We start from the raw sequence: 22,383 nt of genomic DNA on the forward strand, positions 1-22,383 counted from the left end.
TGAGTCATAAACTCAAGAACTGTAGGTCAAATACATCAAATAGTATCTATTGACATGTTTTATTTGTCTCTCATGGTGTTTTAAAAGAACTGCGTCTATTTCCAAAATGTCAGTTTATGGAGATTTCAAAAGAAAATCTGAATTTCTAAACTGCCTTAAAGAGTTGGAAGGTTTGGAAACACTGGCCGCATATTCCCATGGCCACTGTCATTTGGGTGTTTTCAGAAGTTCTGCTCATTAGGTGGGACTTGTACATGTCAGTTTCTTGTTGTCTCCACAATGCTGTTTTCTTAGACACTTCTTTTGTTTATATAGACTTTGTCAGTTCAGTTCAGTCGCTCAGTCGTGTCAGACTCTTTGCGACCCCATGAATCGCAGCACACCAGGCCTCCCTGTCCATCACCATCTCCCGAAGTTTACTCAGACTCACATCCATCGAGTCAGTGATGCCATCCAGCCATCTCATCCTCTGTTGTCCCCTTCTCCTCCTGCCCCCAATCCCTCCCAGCATCAGAGTCTTTTCCAATGAGTCAACTCTTTGCATGAGGTGGCCAAAGTATTGGAGTTTCAGCTGTAGCATCATTCCTTCCAAAGAAATCCCAGGGCTGATCTCCTTTAGAATGGACTTTGTAGTAAATGCTATTCCTAACTAATCACTAAATCAAAAGTAAACAAAATAAAGTTTAAAAAGCTTGTAATAATCCTAGTATTATGAATAATGTTAGACACCTGTACATCCTTTGTAATGTAATGTAAAACATAAAGTAGGGCTTATTTATTTTAATTAGAATATTTTATTTAATGTTTTTATACAGCAATATTTCTGATATTTTCCAGTGTCTTATTTTATTATCTAGATGCAAGCCTGAGCTTTGCAAAGATCTAAAAAGAAGATGTTTTATAAGAAAAAGAAAGAAATAGGATTGTTTTAATTAAAAGAAATAATCATATTTTTTTCTTTTTGATAAGAATTAGTCTTTTCCAGATCTCTAATCCATAGGTTATATTAGTAAGTGGGCCGGTGTACATAAATGAACTCTATTGTTTTACATGGCTTTAGATTGTCATGCTTCTGGATTAAGGTGGCCTGGGTTTGAATTCTGACTCTACCACATACAAGCTGTGTGAGCTGGAAAAGCCAGAGCTTCTCTGTGCCTGGATCTTCTCACCTGTGATTCAGGAATCATTACAGCACCTACCTTCAGAGGATTTTTTTGATGACTGAATTGAGAAATCTAAACAGGGCAGTTGGCTCAGAATGAGAACTTAATAAGTGTTACCTATTTACTTCTAGATAAAGCATCTTTAGTGCTATTTTTTTTTTTTCCTGGTGCATTATTGGGAGTATGCTGGGCATATCTACATTATCTGTCTGAAGTAAGGTTGTAAAATTCTGCCCTAGGAACTGCTCTTGTACTAAATTTCAACTTCAAAAATTTCATCTAAAACCATTGATCTTCATCTGTAAAATGAGGAGACTACTTTTTGTCCTCTACCTTGTAGGGCAAAACAAGATAGAAATTTTGTAGTGATAATTGAGGCTCTCAATAGGAAAAATGCTGAAAAGACTTTGTCTTCCATAAATGAATTTGATGATGAGTTTTATTGTCCATTTTACAATTTCCAATTCCATGAAATTTCCCAAGCATTGGTAATGAAATGTAGAAAAGCATGAGTGTCAAGTTGTGGCCAAAAGATAGGCAAACAGCTAATTTATTATATGGAAATATGTTTGTTCTTACTGTGTCTCTTGTAATTTATGTTATTTTTTTTAAAATTATTTTTATTTGGAAGATAGTTGCTTTATAATGTTGGGGAGGTTTCTGCCTTAAAACAATATGAATTAGCCATGAAAGTGAAAGTGAAGTTGCTCAGTCGGGTCCGACTCTTTGCGACCCCATAGACTGTAGCCTACCAGGCTCCTCCTCCTTCCATGGGATTCTCCAGGCAAGAGTACTGGAGTGGGTTGCCATTTCCTTCTCCAGGGGATCTTCCTGACCCAGGGATTGAACCCCGGTCTCCCGCATTCCAGGCAGACGCTTTAACCTCTGAGCCACCAGGGAAGCCCCACCCCCTGCTCTTGAACCTCTCTCCCCTCCCTACCCATCCTGTCCCTCTGGGTTGTCACAGAACACCGAGTTGAGCTCCCTGTAGTATGTAGCAACTTCCCACTAGTTATCTCTTTTACACATGGTAGTGTATATGTTTCAGTGCTATTCTCAATTCATCTCACTCTCTCCTTCCCCTGATGATATGGAGAAAAGGGAATGCTCTTGCACTGTTAGTGAGAATGTAAATTGATACAGTCACTATGGAGAACGGTATGAAGATTCCTTAAAAACGTAGGAATAAAACCACCATATGACCCAGCAATCCCACTGCTGGGCATATACCCTGAGAAAACCATAATTTAAGAAAATATTGCGGCACCATTTACAACAGCCAGGACATGGAAGCAACCCAGATGTCCACAACAGATGAGTGGATAAAGCAGCTGTGGTACCTATATACAATGGAATATTACTCAGCCTTAAAAAGGAACGAGTTTGAGTCAGTTGAATTGAAATGGATGTACCTAGAGCCTGTTACACAGAGTGAAATAAGTCAGAAAAAGAAAAACACATGTTGTATATTAATGAATATATATGGAATCTAGAAAAATGGTACTGATGAATCTATTTGTGGGACAGGAATAGAGATGCAGACATAGAGATCAATGTTATTTTTCTTGAAGTTGCATTTCACTTCTTGCTCGAAGGAAAGCAGGTTTTACTCCTATGCCTAAGAGGAATCCACAAGAACAATGTTTTCAATCATCATATAGGATAAAGCGCTAACTTGGATGATGTCCCACATCAACAGGAATTTATGATAATGTCCTTCTATTTTGTTCCTTGTTCCTCTGGAAAAAATTGTTTTTAAGTTGGAAGAGATAGAAATGGTGACATGGGAACTATTTTTTGGATCCAGAATTGCTGTTGTTTTACACCATAGGAATTCTACATCACTGGGCACCCACTGTCCTTTCTGAGGAGGCAGAAAGCAGTATTTCACTGTTGTAATTCAAGATTGAGAGTGATGGGTGACATTTGAGGCAAACATCCTCTTAAATGATTGCAAAAACAGAAATCTCTCTCAGCTGGGGGGTTTGCAATGTAGAGGATCTTGTAAATTGTGTCTGGCTGCCACTGACATTGTTGTTACGTTTATTCCATTTCTGTCACTGTCTGTTGGGTGAATGTTTGACTCTTATCTGATAACTCTGGAAACCCAAGTTATTTCTCCTGAGGCTATCAGGCAGAGGAGCCGTTCAGAAGCTGGTTTGTTCTAAAGTATGAAGCTGCTTTTCCTGAAGGGAAGACATAGTTTTAGTTCCTTGCTATGTGAGTGTAACGTGAAAGTGTTAGTCACTAAGTCGCGTCTGACTGTTTGTGTCCCCGTGGACTGTCCCCACCTGGCTCCTCTGCCCATGAGTGGGTAGCCATTCCCTTCTCCATGGGAGCTTCCCAACCCAGGAACTGAGCCCTGGTCTCCTGCATTGCAGGCAGATTCTTCACCATCTGAGCCACAAGGGAAGCCCTGGGGAAAGAATAAAATGGAATTATGTAAGAAAAGTAAGTTCTGAGTAGTTATTCCAGTTGTTTCTATAACTAATTTTTAAGAAACTATTTGTGGGATGAACTCTTCTCCTCTCTAGCCTTTTCCAGGATGGAGCATGGATGCTATGAAGCTCTGGTTCTTAAAGAGATATGAAACCAAGAAGCAACAGCAGATGACACAATTTGGCTGACTGCTTGTCTCTAAACAAACCTCAAACCCAGACAACAGAAATGATGCTGAGTGGGGCAGAACGGGTACATGTATATGTATGGCTGAGTCCCTTTGCTGTTTACCTGAAATTTTCACAACATTGTTAATCAGTTATACCCCAATTAAAAAAAAGAATCATTAGCTCTAAATAAAAAGATACCAAAGACACCACTCTTAATGGAGACTCCTGGAGCATTGCCCCACTCTATAAAAAATATTTTATTCACATTTTCTCATTCCATTTTTATTCATCTTTTTATGAGTAAATTTATGTGCATAGACCTTTATTTATATAGATGTGCACCTTCAAGTAATTTATATTTCTCAGTCCTTGAAAATCTTGTATTTTTCTCTCTATTATAAGAAAAACTGATATCCTGTCTCTCACAATTTAAGAAAATCTATTTCAATTAAATTTTAGGGTCAAAGATTTCATTTATTCCTGGGGCCAGTTAATCAAGTTACCTGACTATTCCAAGAGTTTTTTGTGTGTGTGTGTGAATGATATTTATAATTTTTTTCTCATAGAAATTAACTTTATTAAATGTCTGGTGGTTTGTACCATCCAGAAAATACAGTCTTTATCAATTATCCATAGAAAATTCACCTGCTTCTTTTTGACTTATTTAAAAATTTTAATTGCAGTATAGATTTACAGGATTATACTAGTTTCAGGTTTACAGCACAGTGACTCAGTATTTTTACAGATTATACTCCATTAAATATTATTACACAATAATGGCTGTAATTCTTTATCTGATACAATATAAACTTGTTGCTTATCTATTTTATACATAAGAGTTTGTATCTCTTAATCCCATATACCTAATTTGTCCCACCACCCTCTGTCTCTCCTTTGGTAACCACTGGTTTGTTTTCTGTATCTGTGTAGTTGTTGCTGTTTACTTGCTAAATCATGTCTGACTCTGTGCGACCCCATGGACTGTAGCCCACCAGGGCACCTGTCTGTGGGACTCTTGAGGCAAGAATACTGGAATGGGTTGCCATGTCCTCCTCCATGTGAAAGTCGCTCAGTCGAGTCTGACTCTTTGCAACGCCATGGACTATACAGTCCATAGAATTCTCTGGGCCAGAATACTAGAATGGATAGCCTTTCCCTTCTCCAGGGGATCTTCCTGACCCAGAGATCGAACGCAGGTCTCCTGCACTGCAGGCGGATGTTTTACCAGCTGAGCCACAAAGGAAACCCTGTGGCTCCTCCTCCATATAATGGTTTTATTAGCAGAGATTATAACTTTGTGACTGGTTTCTTTCTAAGTTGTGCGCATTTTCTAATGCAAACCCTCTTTCCTCTCTACCTCTCCCCTACTGCCAAGGGGATGGTATTTTAAATTACAGTGAATGAGGGCTAGATTTCCATTCTAACCCACAAGCCTTTGTAACTCAGATTGGGGCTGATCTAGAGTGCTCTAGTTTCTTATGGCTTCTTTGGAAATATTAGTCCCAAGTCATAATGTGACATATGATTTCCTCAATAGCTCCAATATTGACAAAAATAATATTTTCCCTTTACTTTTGCACTCCCCGCCCGCCCCACCCTGGGAACACACACACACCCATCCCCTCCGACCTGGGCAGTGTGAGGAGTTCTAATTCATTTTCTTCCTTTTGGTGCAGAACCATGAAAAAGTTGTGCGTGGTCACATCTGACAAAGATGGCAGGGGTATGGGTTTTTGCTTTGCTTGTTCAACCTCCAGTGTCCCCCAGGTGGGAATTACACTGGGCCCCATGCTGGAATAAAGTGATTCGAAGAGACTGGAGACAAATGCAGATTCCTGCACTGGACATAGAAATTGGGAGGGGTCAGAGTGGCAGCTCTCGTCAGAGTTCCTGAGGACAGATGTTAAGTCAGTGATAGAAAGTGAATCGTGAATTTCCAGATGTTCAAGCTGGTTTAGAAAAGGCAATGGAACCAGAGATCAAATTGCCAACATCTGCTGGATCATCAAAAAAGCAAGAGAGTTCCAGAAAATCAGCTATTTCTGCTTTATTGACTATGCCAAAGCCTTTGACTGTGTGAATCACAATAAACTGTGGAAAATTCTGAAAGAGATGGGAATACCAGACCACCTGACCTGCCTTTTGAGAAACCTGTGTGCAGGTCAGGAAGCAACAGTTAGAACTGGACATGGAACAACAGACTGGTTCCAAATAGGAAAAGGAGTACATCAAGGCTGTATATTGTTACCCTGCTTATTTAACTTACATGCAGAGTACATCATGAGAAATGCTGGGCTGAAAGAAGCACAAGCTGGAATCAAGATTGCCAGGAGAAATATCAATAACCTCAGATATGCAGATGACACCACTCTTATGGCAGAAAGTGAAGAGGAACTAAAAAGCCTCTTGATGAAAGTGAAAGAGGAGAGTGAAAAAGTTGGCTTAAAGCTCAACATTCAGAAAACGAAGATCATTGCATCTGGTCCCATCACTTCGTGGGAAATAGATGGGGAAACAGTAGCTGACTTTACTTTTTTGGGCTCCAAGATCACTGCAGATGGTGATTGCGGCCATGAAATTAAAAGATGCTTACTCCTTGGAAGGAAAGTTATGACCAACCTAGACAGCATATTCAAAAGCAGAGACATTACTTTGCCAACAAAGATCCGTCTAGTCAAGGCTATGGTTTTTCCATTGGTCATGTATGGATGTGAGAGTTGGACTGTGAAGAAGGCTGAGTGCCGAAGAATTGATGCTTTTGAACTGTGGTGTTGAAGACTCTTGAGAGTCCCTTGGACTGCAAGGAGAACCAACCAGTCCATCCTAAAGGAGATCAGTCCTGGGTGTTCATTGGAAGGACTGATGCTGAAGCTCCAGTACTTTGGCCACCTGATGCAAAGAGTTGACTCATTGGAAAAGACTCTGATGCTGGGAGTGATTGGGGGCAGGAGGAGAAGGGGATGACAGAGAAGGAGATGGCTGGATGACATCACTGACTCAATGGACATGAGTTTGAGTGAACTCCAGGAGTTGGTGATGGACAGGGAGGCCTGGCATGCTGTGATTCATGGGGTCGCAAAGAGTCGGACATGAGAGAGCTACTGAAGTGAACTGAGGATGTGGCAGAGCACATGGCTAGATTTACTGCCTAAATGGATTTCAAGGGTGGGCAGGAAGGAATACCTTTGTATTGGATGCTCAGCATTTTCCAATGGAGAAGGTGGAGCAGTATTTTGATGATTGAAAGACTATATAAGGGATATTTTTATGTATTTATTTGGCTGTGCTGAGTCTTAGTTACATGTGGGATATAGTTCCCTCATCAGGGATCAAACCTGGGCCCCTGTATTGAGAGCACAGAATCTTAACCACTGGACCACCACAGAAGTCCCAAAGGGATATTTTTAAAGTGATATGTTTGTAACTCCAGAGTCACTCATAATGCTTTAGAATAATAAAAGTTCTGAGTCAGTTCAGATTAGAGAATATCACATAAGGAGCAGAAACTGCATTTATGACCAATTAATACAACTAATCTTTTTAAAATTTCATGAAATGTTAAGATGTAGGAAAAGATTTAGAAAGGTTTTGATTTTATTAAAATGCTGGTGTGAATTTAGTACTTACGTAAAACATTAAAATTGTTCTGAAGGGGAAAAAACCTTACCTGAGTTAATGCTTTATATAAATGTAAGTTATTACTTCCTCCAAAAGAAATCTAAAGGCTATTTAAAATCTCAGTTTTTATTATGAAAAGTCGAGTATTTTAATGAAGTTGTATTTAAACATGGGCACAACATTGTTAATACTTTTTTGTTTTAAAAGCTTGGTAATATATACCTCTTTCTTTTTTGTCCTCTTTTTTATGTAGGTCTTTCTAAAAGTAACATCTTATTTTCCTGATTCATCAGTCTAAAGCCAGTCTAAAGCTATTTTTCAAAATTTCTATTGTCTTGAACCTATTCCTATGGTTTTTTAAAAAGATCACTCTGCTTAAGATTCATTCAGTTATTCATTCATTCAGGTTCAATACCAGGCTATAGGAATACACAGATAAGGAAAGTAAAAGTTTCTGCCCTTCTAGCCTTCAGTCCTTTAAGTCAGAATACAAATTAAGAAGTCAACTTTTGGAGTAATTCGCCTGATGCTCTATAAATTGAAGGCTAATCATCCTGGAATCCTCCTCTTCCCTCACCTCTACCACTCTACCTTCTTTGTTTTCTTTTTAGAAAAAAAAAGAAAAGAAGAAGAAGAATGGTTAATGTCCAGGTAAAAAAATCAGAGCTTTCTGAGCTAACAATTTTTTAAAGCTGACTCATGACCTTTCTTTTGACAAATCAGAAATTAATAAAATACTTTCATCAATGTCTTTAGCATATAGTAGGAATCCTTGCCTTACTTTTTATAGTATTTTTCAATGTGTTTTAAACAGTCTCGTCTTATGAAAAGCTCCAATAATCCTACATGGGGTTTTCTTTAGTGTCCAGCTCTTATTGGACACAAGTTGTGTTGACTTGAGAAACTCCAAAGATCTTGGAAGTGAAGCAAAATGTTTTCATTGAAAGCACATCAAACTGGTAAATTAGAAGAACTGAATTGTACTAGCTTTATTAGCGTCTACTTTTATCACTTACCTGCTCAAGACTATGTTTAAATAACTTGCAAAATGAAGGCCTATGGTAGATGATTGTTAAAAGTCTATGAGTGCTTGAGTGCTAATTCGCTTCAGTTGTGTCCGACTCTGCGAACCCATGAACTGCAGCATGCCAGGTTATCCTACCCTTCACCATCTCCCAGGGTTTACTTAAACTCATGTCCATTGAGTCGATGATGCTATCCAACCATCTCATCCTCTATCATCCCCTTCTCCTGCCTTCAGTCTTTCCCAGCATCAGGTTCTTTTCCAACAAGTCAGCTCTGGCAATACCAGCTCTGCAGTCTTGGGCAAATCACTTCACCTCCGCGGGAGGGGTGAGGCAGGAGAGTCCTAGAAAAGCAGAGAAGATGTAGAATGGCAGTTGTATAGGGATCTTCTTTTAATTAATAAGATACTGTTTCCTAACAGTGAGAGTTCAGGTGAAGTTCGTTTCATTTCAGTCCAGTCACTCAGTTGTGACCGACTCTTTGCGACCCCATGGACTGTAGCACACCAGGCCTCCCTGTCCATTACCAACTCCCGGAGCTTACTCAAACTCATGTCCATCGAGTTGGTGATGCCATTCAACCATCTCATCCTCTGTGGTCCCCTTCTCCTGCCTTCAATCTTGCCCAGCATCAGGGTCTTTTCTAATGAGTCAGTTCTTCACTTCAGGTGGCCAAAGTATTGGAACTTCAGCTTCAGCATCAGTCCTTCTAATGAATATTCAGGACTGATTTCCTTTAGGATTGACTGGTTGGATCTCCTTGCTTTCCAAGGGACTCTGAAGAGTCTTCTCCAACACCACAGTTCAAAGGCATCAATTCTTCGGCACTCAGCCTACTTTATAATTCAACTCTCACATCCATACATGACTACGGGAAAAACCATGGCTTTCACTAGACGGACGTTTGTCGGTAAAGTAATGTATCTGCTTTTTAATACACTGTCTATGTTTGTCATAGTTTTTCTTCCAAGGAGCAAGTGTCTTTTAGTTTCATGGCTGCAGTCACCATCTGCAATGATTATGGAGCCCAAGAAAATAAAGTCTGTCACTGTTTCCACATTTTCCCCATCTGTTTGCCAGTAAGTGATGGGACTGGATGCCATGATCTTAGTTTTTGGAATGTTGAGTTTTAAACCAGCCTTTTCACTCTCCTTTTTCACCTTTATCAAGAGGCTCTTTAGATCCTCCTTGCTTTGTGTCATAAGGGTGGTGTCATCTACTTATCTGAGGTTATTGATATTTCTCTTGGCAATCTTGATTCCAGCTTATACTTCATCCAGCCTGTCATTTCACATGATGTACTCTGTATATAAGTTAAATAAGCAGGATCTTCTTTCTATTATGAGAAGTAGAAGTGCCTGGGCTTGCAGGGATCTTTCATAAACATCTAGCTATCTGGGTACAATCCTGCTTTCTTTATTGTTCACATGCTAATTCTTTGTTTACAGTAAGAAATGAATGTGGCAGATGGCAGCCTCTCCCATTCCCCCAGCTCCTCAGCACTTGCAAGGGAGGAAGTAGCTGATGGCTTCCAAATAGCTGGCTTTGTTTCACCTGGGCATGGAAACTTGCATTTGGAAAAGGCTTGTTTACTGGTAGAGGTAAAGCAGAAAACTTTTCATTTCACAATTGTGTTTGCTGGTGCTTCTGCAGTTGCCTAACAGGTTGGCTTAAGGGCTAGCTCTTCTGGAATGACCTCTCTAGACTGGCTTTTGGCTAGGCAACTAGATGAGCGTTTCATGTAGTTCTTACCATTCCTAAGGCTGCTGCTAAGTCATTTCAGTCGTGTCCGACTCTGTGTGACCCCATAGACGGCAGCCCACCAGGCTCCCCCGTCCCTCGGATTCTCCAGGCAAGAATACTGGAGTGGGTTGCCATTTCCTTCTCCAATGCATGAAAGTGAAAAGTGAAAGTGAAGTTGCTCAGTCATCTCCAACTCTTCGCGACCCCATGGACCGCAGCCTACCAGGCTCCTCCGTCCATGGGATTTTCCAGGCAAGAGTACTGGAGTGGGGTGCCATTGCCTTCTCTGATTCCTAAGGCTAGCCTGGGCTTATTCTCTGGACAAAAGCTTGTGTCCGAAGAATGTGAACCTTGGGAAATACAAGGCCTTTTAAAGTCTGTTAATTCTAACACATTTCTGTTGGCTGAAGCAAATCTCAAGGCCAGCTCAGATCTATAAGTTGGGGAAATAGACTCCAAAGTCTTGTTGAAAGGGCATGGAAACAGGGAGGAGTGAAAAAGTAGTCTCTTCTGCAATGAACTGACTTTCAAGCCCCTTTGAGCTCTCAGGTTTTGCTTAATGGAAAGTGATCTAACTGGTTATTTAAATACCTACCACTGTGCTTAGGCACTGAAAGAAATATAAAAGAAAAAATAACACTTGATTATATGGAAGGCACTTTGTATTTTACAAAATCAGTTTTGCTTTCCAGAGAAACATAAAATAAATGATACCCTTGAGGGTCTGGCAATGTGGTTAAGCAAATGAGGCTCATATATTAAAACAGAAAACATTTCCAGACCATCTAATTTTCTTTTGTATGGAAACTTGTGAGAGCTAAAGGACAGGAGCCAAAAGTGGACTGGAATTGTCTGCTAAGCGTTGAAGGGTGAGGTGGCAGTGGTTAGATCCAGACTAATCAAACTTTATTGCTTTTGATCATCTCTTATATTCATACACACAAAGAGAGCAAACTACAATTTAATTTAATTAAGCTATGGAAACTAAGAGTTTGCAGATGAATAATTAATCTCAAAATTTGTTTCCTCCCAGTTTAAGGAAGAAGTTATATCTTGACTACAGAATTTTAGTAAATAAAATCTATTCTCAAAAGAGTATGGAATTTTTTTGATACTCGCAAAATACTTAAAAGTAATGGCTTTTTGAATAAAGTAAGTGGGATTAATATTAACCAGTAGCAGAAGTTGCTAGTTCATTAAAATCCATTTCCCCTTCCTGTATCTCCCAATCTCTCATACAGCTAGATATATCATTTGATTAAGTTCTATCTTATGAATTGTGAATAGAAAAATACATGCCACTTCCTGGCTTGTTCCATGAAACCTCCAGGAAGTGCTTTTCCATACTTCCCCTTTTATTGGCATCTGGGTTGGCCATACCCAGAGTGACTTTGGAAGCCCTTGACTGAATGATTGCCTGGAGCACACGCCTCTTTCAAACAGGAGCATCTGCCCTGGATTATTAACTGAGCAAGGCATGAAATTCTCTTGTGTTTATCACAAAACATAGTGGACCTATTTGTTTTATCAGTACAGTCTACTGCAACTAATACAAAAAATAATGCACTGACTTGTAAAATCAAGGTGGGCTAAAGAGTTTTCTAGACCATCTTCTCTATCTACAGATATTACTTCTGATACAAAGTTGAGTTCATCAAACATTTATTGACTTTTCCATCTATAGAAATCTGAGCTCATTGCTGAAGACAGAACTGAATAAGACTATTTCTGCTTCAGAGAGTGCATGATCTCATAGGAGAAATACATATATAAAATAATGATTAATATACAGTGTATTTTGTGGTATTGTTGTTGTTTAGTGGCCAAGTCCTGCCTGACTCTTTTGTGTCTCCATGGACTGTAACCTGCCAGGCTCCTCTGTCCATGGGATTTCCCAGATAAGAATACTGGAGTGGGTTGACATTTCTCTTCGAGGATCTTCTTGACCCAGGGATGGAAACCAGGTCTTCTGCACTGAAGGTATATTCTTTACTCCTGAGCCACTGGGGAAGCCCATTTTGAGGTATTTTACTCTAGAGACCCTACAATTTAGTGACTTAAACAAGATAAAGAATCCTTTCTTGAGGGGATTCAGAGTAAGGTGGACAATCCAAGGTGGGTAGGTAGCTCTACTCTAGAGAGTTATAATATTGATACTGATAAGAGTTATTGCTATTGATTTTTATTAATAATGATCATTCCAAGTCCTTAAGTATAATAACTTCTTTGATAGTTACAAAACCCATATTAACTAGGTACTGTGTACAAATAAGAAAATCTAGGCATAAGTTGTTTAAATTACCCAAGTTCATATAGCTAGGACAGGACTTAGCAGGGCTTTGAACCAGGCAACGTGACCCTAGGCTGTTAACCATTACCCTGTACTTTGATAAGTAAGCTGATGCAATGAGTAGTCATTGTAGTAGGGGACAGCCATTGATCTTGGTGACAGTTGACTGATACTTTTGAAGCATTTTCTATTAGCACTCATAAACTTAGCTTGTAATGGTGGACTTGGTGCTTGTGGTTATGCTACCTTACGTGTTTTTTATGTGTTTTATGTTCTAAACATATGCTTCTTCAAGGCAATTCTGATTTTTCTGGGTTTCTATTTTGTTATGCAGTCAATGAAAGTTCTACGAGTTCAGAAAAATTAGTGATGACTGTTTGCATATAGTCTTTCCAAGCTGAGTCTTTGTGGCTCTCAAACCTCTTCAGAATGTAGAATACTGACCTTCATTCACTAAGTGCTTGACAATTGCCTTCTTGCTGAACGAATATAGAATAATTCTCTATGTGGAGTTCATCTCCTGAGTGCCATCAGAAGCATTCTGGGTAGGTCCTCTCCTTGTCCTCTGTGTTTGCCCTGCAGCTCTCACTCAGACAATAGTGTCTGAATGTTCATCTCTCTCAGCTACTCCTTAAAGAAGATTGAAAATGATTTTTCATTTCATGTTTGCTTTTTTCTCCTATAATATTCACACAAGACAGTTCCTCAAATATAAACCTAATCTGAAACCTCAAGTTCTCTTTTCAGTGTGTGTGGGCTCAGTCATGTCTGACTCTTTGCAACCTCAGTCCATGGAATGTTCCAGGCAAGAATACTGGAGTGAGCTGCCATTTCCTACACTGGGGCATCTTCCCAGCCCAGGGATTGAACCAGTGTGTCTTGGTTTCCTCCTTTGGCAGGCAGATTCTTTACCACTAGTGCCACCGGGGAAGCCCCACTGAATGGGCAAAGTGCCATTTTTTACTACTGTCCATTATACTTTTTCGTTTAATCAGAGTACTGAATTTTCTTGTCTGAGACTTGAAGCGCAGCCAGAGCGTGTCCCCGGCCTTGATGCATTGACTTTCAAGTGAGGATAATTTTAGTTTTCCTTAAAATATTGTGACTGCTCTCCTACTTTTCTTGTTCCCCTCTGTGGTCATTTTCTCCTGTGGGGATAAGAGTGGATAGAAGTGAATCCTGAGCATCCCACCTGTTGCATCCTGAATGCCTCTGGTGATAAACCAACTCTTAATAAAGAGGCTAGGCAGGTGCTAAAAGCTTCTTGGAGATGCTTTCTCCCCGGGGCCACTGCATCTGGTTAATGCTGACTCTTTTTGGATTTTGTGAGGGTGCTCTGTGTGCAATGTCTGGCAAGACAGAGTAAAGGAAGGAACTGCGCAGTGTCAGTTTACTCAAGTTGGCAACTCTTCACTGGGAACTTTTGATGTAAATTATGATCCAGGTTGGGACTGCTTCATATTCTATAAGAAGGGTTCTGGAAGTCCAAAAGGCCTAACAAGAGAGTTGTAAGTTTACAGGCTGTCCTTTTATCCCTTGAGTATAATTGACTTGAGCCATTTAAGAATGAATTAAGTCCTTTTTGTCAGTTATCATGCATTCATCATCTTTGCCCAAAGTTACTGTGGTCAGTCAGGAAGTGAATGGGGAGCTGGGAATTCTAGGTTGCCCGACTGGGTCTACTTTTCTCTAGCCATGTTACCTTGGGCAAGTTGTTTTAGTTCTGTTCTTTCTTCCTACAGCAAAGCTAATTTCAGCTCATGGAATTCATGGGCTGGTATAGGAGGTGGCATAGAGAGTGTGCCACAGTGGAGTTTAAGTCTGTTCTCTGCCACTCACCCAGTGTAACCTTGGTCAGGTTGGTTAATCTCTCAACTTCGATGCCGCCTCTCAGATGGGAAGAGGCGTGTACACTTCACAGGACTGTTACAAGGATTAGGTAAGGCTATGCCCAGACATCACCAAGCACATGATCTAGCACATTTGTTGTTGTTGTTTTTGTTCAGCTGCTAAGTGGTGTCTGACTCTTTGCAACCCCATGGACTGCAGCACGCCAGGCTCCCCTGTCCCCAGCTGTCTCCTGGAATTGGCTCGAATTCATGTCCATTGAGTCAATGATGCACATCTAGCACATAATAGGTGCCTATTAAATTCTAGTTACTATGTTTCATTATTATTATTACTAGCTGTTATCAAGTTTTCAAACTAGGTGAGATGCTGGCAAAATAGCAGCAGAGGTGCAAGGAATGTTCTTTTGTAAAAAGATCATGCCTATTGCTATGTAAAGGCATTATTTTCCAATGCAGTAGTAATCATTATATTTATATTGGAAGGTGTTTCTTCAGAAACATATTTTCACAAATAAAAGAGAATAACTTCAGACATTTTCTGAGATGAGAATTAGTATGTCATAGCAGAAAGAGCATGATATTCAGGAGCTGCCCAGATCTCGCCTTAAATTCTGGCACCACCATGTACCTTGGAAAAGTACCTTGTGACCTTGGAAAAATTAATCATTCCTCTAAACCTCAGTTTACTCATTCATAAAATAAAGGTGAGATGATAATGTTCATATAAATAAGACTCATTCTGAGAATTAGAGCTAGTATATAAAGTTGGTTACATCTTATGCATACTGCACGATTACCTAATAGCACACAGCAGGATTCTGCTGTTGAATGCCGCCTTGAGCTTCCAAGATCCCCCAATTATGTTGTCTGTTGTTCTGCTCTTAAAGCACCCTGTTCTTTTCCTTCATGGAACTTAAGCACAATCTGCTGGGACTTCCCTGGTCATCCAGGGGTTAAGAACCTGCCTTCCAATGCAGGGGACGCAGGTCTGATCCCTAGTCGGGCAACTATAATCTCACAGGCCTGGGAGCAAATAAGCTGGTGCACCACAACTAGAGCAAGACCATGGCTCTGCAACTAAGAGCCCTCACGCAATCGTGATGAAGACCCAGCACAGCCAAGATTTTAAAAATTAGTAATTCATTTGAAAAAATCACAATGTGTCTTCCTTCGTTGTATTTATGTTTGTCGACTATCTATCTTTTCCCCCTGGGCTGAGGGCTGTCTGTTCATCATTATATAGCTAGCACACTGCCTGGCACATAGTTAGTGCTCAATAAAGCTTTGTTAAATGACTGGATGAAAGAATAGCCAACAACCAATGCTGGCATTTCTCCTCTGTAAGCACACATCACTTATTTGTCACTTCGTTTCATACTACCTCGTAACATTACTTGTTGTCTTGTTAGTTAGCTCTTGTAAAATTGCTAATTATTTTCTTATACTCTCTGATTGGTTGTAAACCCTTGAAATGCTGGAGCCCTAGACTAGACCTGCATCTGCACACACTACAGTGCTTTACACCGTCATTATTTGTTGAATAAGTGAACCAGAAAAGGAGAAAAAACTCATTCTGAAGATGTCACCCAAGATTAAGCTTTGGGGAAATGTCTGGAGGTCAGTTGGAGTTCAGCCTTCTTTGTTTTTCCTATCTATTGCATTGTAATTGGGCTTCCCTGGTGGCTCAGATAGTAAAGAATCTTGACTGCAGTGCGGAGACCCAGGTTCAATCCCTGGGTTGGGAACATTCCCTGGAGGAGGAAATGGCCACCCACTCCAGTAGTCTTGCCTGCAGAATTCCATGGATGGAGGAGCCTGGTGGGCTGCAGTCCACGAACTTGCAAAGAGTCAGACACGACTGGATGACTAACACTTCATTGTGTTAGTGATAGTGATCATGGAATTCTCCAGGTAAGAATACTGGAGTGGTAGCCACTGATTAAACCTGGGTCTCCTGCATTGCAGGTAGATTCTTCACCATCTGAACCACTAGGGAAGCTCCTGAGAGATGAGAAGAAAAGCTGTAATGGCCAACTCTCTGACACTGCCTAACCTTACTTATAAACTCATCTTGGTGATTTGTGTCCTCACTGCTGTGGTGGCCCTGCTCCCTGGCCACTCTGTGTCATCAGCAGAGATCCCTTGGGTTTTGAGTTCCTTTTTCTCGGGTCACTTTCCTCCCTCTCTAGTGTTGAATGGCTCTTTGGCATTCCTTTGGCTTCCTGCACCCCAGTCCACTCTTTTTTGTCAGTTCTTTTTTTCATTTTTAACACTGTCTTTAACATTCCTGTCTACCAGCTTTAGTCATATTCAAGTTCAGAGTAAGCCAGCTCCTTCTTTAAGTCTCTTCCTGTGAGCCTTTACTGACCTACCATCAGCTTGAATTTATTTGGCTCTCTTTCTGCCCTGATTTGGTACCTTGAAAACCATGAAATCTATCCTCACCTGAACTCTCACTGTTAGGAAACAGTATTTTATTAATTAAAAGAAGATTCCTATAAAACTGCCATTCCACATCTTCTCTGCTTTCCTAAGACTCTCCTGCCTCACCCCTCCTGTGGAGGTGAAGTGATTTGCCCAAGACTACAGAGCTGGTATTGCCAGAGCTGGTACTTGGTCCCCTGAACTCTGGCTTCTGAGTCACTTACATTCCCTACTGCTTCTTTATATATACAAAATATATACTTGACATAATTTTTTAATGATTTTCTTTTACATAAATATACTATATAATGCTTAAAATCGGGCATCTTACTCTTTTTCACTCAACAACGTATTTTGGAGTTGAAGGTATTCTTAAGTCCTCCATCTTTATACCACATTTTTGTCAGATTCCCCGTGGACTCTTTTTGTGGTTTCTCTCACCACCTGATCCATGCCCAGGGTCACGCCTGTACACAGTCCATTTTGCCCAACATATTGTTGTCAAGGAAAACATACTCTTCAACAAGGAAAACAAAATAAGCATACAGCTGTGAAACTACCACCTCCCGTCTGCTACTGGTGTTTCTCTCTGGCACATTACAGTAGCCTTTTCAGTTTTCCCAAGATTTAACTGTGATCTTGCTCCTTCCCTCCATCACATTCTTCTGTGTCTGCTTCCTACTAAATTAAATACAGGCTTCTGGCCCTTAAACCCCTATAAGCCAGCCTTGCCCCGTCATTCTAGTTGTAGCTGTACTTACCTGGCACAATTCTCTGTGCTTTTCTATGGCCATTCCTTCTTCATGTCATTGGGATGTAGGATTTCAGTTCCTGGACCAGGGATCAAACCCCCATGTCCTGCATTGAAAGGTGGATTTTCAACCACTGGACTACCAGGGAATTCTCAATGTAGTTTGTATTAATCGAATAGGATCATCCAAGAAAAGTTAAGTTACATTTAACACCACTGTTTAAAAACTTTTGTTTCCATTAATGTTATTAGCCTAATGAACTATTAGTCTATTGAGATTCTTTTGTGAAGTTTTTGATTGAAAAGCCCTTTGGGGCCCCTTTGTATTTTAAAACTAAACTTTTCCTCTGAGTGTCATTATTTTGGATTGAATTTAGAGATGACCGTATGATAAAAAATAATGCTTTGTGCCCTCTGTGTGGGTGGCAATATTTTACCCGTGATGTCCAACAAACAGAAGTGCATTGTGAGCTGTTAATTTAGAAGGTGGGTGTTAATATCGGTCCACAGCTGAGGAGTGCTGGAAATACTGGCTTTATGTTCTGCAGGCTGGTCTATTTTGGACACTGAATCTCCATGCTGTCAGAGGGACAGAATGATAATAGCCTAAGTTCTTCTGACATATTCTGTTATCTTCTTGGAGTTTTGTCACAACTGAAGTCTTACACACTGCCAGTTCTTCCCAGGTTTTCCAGGGAAGTAGTTAGGAGATCAGTCCTGGGTGTTCATTGGAAGGACTGATGCTAAAGCTGAAACTCCAGTACTTTGGCCACCTCATGCGAAGAGTTGACTCATTGGAAGAGACCCTGACGCTGGGAGGAATTGGGGGCAGGAGGAGAAGGGGACAACAGAGGATGAGATGGCTGGATGGCATCACTGACTCGATGGACATGAGTTTGAGTGAACTCCGGGAGATGGTGATGGACAGGGAGGCCTGGCATGCTGTGATTCATGGGGTTGCAGAGAGTTGGACACGACTGAGCGACTGAACTGAACTGAACTGAGTTTGTCTCTATCTTAAGTCAAAACTAGTTGCCGAGAGGTATCTCTGACACTCTCCTCACTACCCCTGAGAGCTCCTTGGGTTTAGGAGTCTTTGGCTGATCCTGAAAAAGTGTGAAAGTGTTACTCACTCTGTGTCCCATGGACTCACTTCTCTGTCCATGAAATTATCCAGGCAAGAATCCTGGAGTGGGTGGTCATTGCCTTCAACAAGGGATCTTCCTGACCCAGGGATTGAACCTGGGTCTCCTGCATTGTAGGAAGATTCTTTACCATCTGAGCCATCAGGGAAGCCCCTCCTGCTCTATCCTAAAAGCATAGGTATCACCCCCACCCCCCAGCCTCTGACAGCCTGGGGTGCCCTCTGCCTAGGGCCCTGTGAGCACAAAATCACATCTCTCTGCTGCTGCTGTGCTCAGTCGTATCTGACCCTTTGTGACCCCATGGACTGTAGCCCTCCAGGCTCCTCTGTCCGCGGGATTCTCCAGGCAAGAATACTGGAGTGGATTGTCTTTTCCTTCTCCAGGGGAATCTTCCCGATGCAGGCATCGATCCCTCATCTCCTCTGTCTCTATAGGAGGATGATTATTGCTGAGCCATCAGGGAAATCTCTGTCACTAGAGGAGTCTTATTACCTCCAGAGCTGCTGTGGAGAAGTGGGGTCCAGTCTGTCTTTATTCCCAGCCCCCCTCTTTCTTTCAGTTTCTTCCCTCTTGATATCAGCCATCCTTTACATAATCTCCTGCAATCCTATGCCCAAGAACTATCTTGTCCTTGAACACAGGAAGCAACTTAGAATTGAAACTGCAAAGTGATATGGCTCTTGCAATTATCCCTTTAGCAGAGATATTTTGACTCTATTCACTTACTTCATCACTACTCATTCTTAACTAACCCACATCTTTGTATAAAGTGCAGAAAGCTGGGACTGTGTTTACTGATTAGTGGTGAAAACCAGCAAATCCTAATGGAAGAAACTATTAGGTTTTTTTCAAGACCATTTTTATTTCCTATTGGGAAACTGGAAAAAGTACTCCTCACTTAAAACATTGCATTGGAGAGCCATGGTGGATAAAAATGACGGGGCAGTTAAAGCAATAAAAAACATTTCTCTTGGCATTACACTGTTATTGTCAATGTGCTTAATAATTCTTACCACTGCTTATCATCACTGACTGTGTACATTAAGCTTCATTGTACAGATGGCATAACTGGACGCTCCGTGACTGGCTCTTGATTACCGCATCCCTTGGTGTCTGCTGTTGTCTCCCAGGCTTCAGCTGAGCACACAACTGCATCTGTGAGATCAGAATAGCAGCTTCTTTTATTTTTAGGACCAATCTCTGCTGCTTAGCCTCTGAATGAGGCTCGTGTGTCCCAGGAGCGCTCTGTAAATTGAATTTTGCTGCGTTCACCGCTTCCACTTGGAAATGTGTTGGCTCATGTTCTCGACCACATGAAATCATGGTCCATTTAGGTCACATAAAACACCTTATTGTTAATTTAGGGCCTGGTGGGCAAAGCTCTGTTAATGCATCTCTTCCGTATTTGGTATGTTTATGAGACCTGCTTAACAAAGAGGTGAATATCATTTGAATATATAAGAGGATTATGTATCTGAAGAGAAGATAATGAGGGGACAGCTGGATGGATAATAATGCTGCCTGTCAATGGCAGCAGCAAATGCATGATTCCTGTGCATACCTCATACCCCCACCCCTTCCATCACAAGACCCTTTGTTTTCCTGTAACCAGGAGTGGTTATCTATTTGAAAGTGAAAGTGGAATTTGATCAATCTTGTCTGACTCCTGTCGACTCCATGGATTGTACCCTGCCAGCCTTCTCTGTCCATGGAATTCTCCAGGCAAGATTATTGGAGTGGGTAGCCATCTCCTTCTCCAGGGGATCTTCTCGACCCAGGGATCAAACTCGGGTCTTCTGCATTGCAGGTGGATTCTTTACTGCCTGAGCCATTATCTGTCTTGGGTGTAATCAGTACAGAGGAGAGGGGAGAGGGAAAAGATAGCAGAGGTGTATTCATTCCTCCTTCTCAAAAATGCTGAGCATACCAGTTGTCGAACAATTAAGATAAGCCAAGTATTTGGCTGACCAGTACTGGTCGTCTTCAGGCGCTAAAATAGCCTGGAATATAATTTGTCTTGGGGATAAAATGACAGGATTATAAATCTTTAACTAGGCTCTCTTAACTCTAGTAAGATGGAAAGCTGAATTAGGTCAGAAGTCTCAGGCAAGAGAACACAGTCTAAATCTTGAGCCATTTGCTTGAAGTGGGAATACCTGTGTAAGAATGGTAGGGCTGGATGTTTTCATTTGGAAACAAAATATAAACCCTAAATGTAAATCACTGAATTTTCTCCTAGCCGCATACAAATAATGCATTACACTCATGCCCAGTGTTATTGAGGCAGAAAGGCATTACTGTTTTCAGTAATGTTCTGTGAAGATTTTCATTATTGAATCTCAGCAGGCTTCATTCTAGGCAGAAAGATGGAGTAGATGAAATCAGCTTTTGTTGTTTCCAGCAAAGGCAGCCACTCCTCTCTGTTGGCCCCAACCTGACACTGCCCAGCAGAATTCTGGGCCCTTGTCCCATTGCCCAGGGTCTGTTTTTGATGGAGGGGCAGGTCCCTCTTTGGGCTATTTTAGCGCTCCTGTTCTTAGCTCCCATCAGTTAAACTCCTACTGTGTGCCTGCCACTGGGTAAGGTGCTCAACACACATTCCGCCTTTCATGTTTGCACCCTGGGTGGTGAGCACTTTCCTTGACATTGTTCTGCCCTCCTGGATCTCCCACCATTTCCTCTCACCTCTGACATCCGTCCCAGGGACATATCTACTACTCAGGGACCACATTTCCACAAATGAAGCTCTTAGAACTTCCAAGGAGAAAACCAAGACAACATATTTGTCTGGGATAATACTTGAAGTGAAGTGAAAGTCACTCATTCGTGTCCGACTATACAAGTCCATGGACTTCTCCAGGCCAGAATACTGGAGTGGGTAGCCTTTCCCTTCTCTAGGGGATCTTCCCAACCCGGTGATCAAACCCAGGTCTCCCTCATTGCAGGCGGATTCTTTACCAGCTGAGCCACAAGGGAAGCCTATACTTAACAGTCATTAAACGTTAATTGTATGCCAGACCCTCTGCTTAAACATCCCATCTCACTTAATCTTTACAATACCCTTTCAAGGTAGGAACAACCATCTCTGGGTTGTTTTTTTTTGAGGTGGGGGAGCCATGATGCTACTTCATTGTGATTGCGTCGCACAGGCTTCTCTAGTTGAGGCTTGGGTCTTCTCTAGTTGTGGCACGTGGGCTCAGTAGTTGTGGCACATGGGCTTAGTTGCCCCGTGGCATGTGGAATCTTAGCTCTCTGAAGGGATCAAGTTCAAGTCCCCTGCATTGAGAGGCGGATTCTTAACCCCTGGACCACCAGGGAAGTTCCCATCGCTGTTTTATAAATGAAGAACTGAGGTTGGAGAGGCCAAGTAGAGTCTCCAGGGCCAGTCCAGGGCTAGTAAGAGCTAGCACTAGGCTTTGAGCTTGGGGCTGTCTGTCCTCTGTTCTAATAACCTGCTCTTTCTAACCTGCTTTACTTGTTCTAACAAAGAGCTAGTGAGAGAAAGAGAAAGAGTGAGAAGAAGTGAGAGAGAGAGAAAAGTTGTTCTCCTCTGTGTCCTCTCCCCAAATGCATAGTTTTCCTTCTCTGGTTCCTTTCAGCATTGTGATATTGTAACATTGGCTTGCTAGTTAGAGGTCACATCAGTCTTAGATGCCCCTCACAAAGGAATTTTAGATGAAGTAGGGTCCAAGAAGAAATGGCAGACTGGACACTGACAAATCAAATTAGGAAGGCAGGTCCCTTTAGTGTAAACCTTAAGTGGTC

General features: G+C 41.3%; 1 protein-coding gene across 2 annotated transcripts in view; it reads left to right on the forward strand.

Moving 5' to 3' along the window:
• The window catches only part of FRAS1 (Fraser extracellular matrix complex subunit 1), a 534,238-nt gene that overhangs the window by 104,154 nt on the left and 407,701 nt on the right, over positions 1–22,383 (forward strand). The gene's annotated exons all lie outside the window — the stretch shown is intronic.

The sequence above is a fragment of the Bos mutus genome, chromosome 6 (genome assembly GCF_027580195.1).
Source record: "Bos mutus isolate GX-2022 chromosome 6, NWIPB_WYAK_1.1, whole genome shotgun sequence".
NCBI lineage: Eukaryota > Metazoa > Chordata > Mammalia > Artiodactyla > Bovidae > Bos > Bos mutus.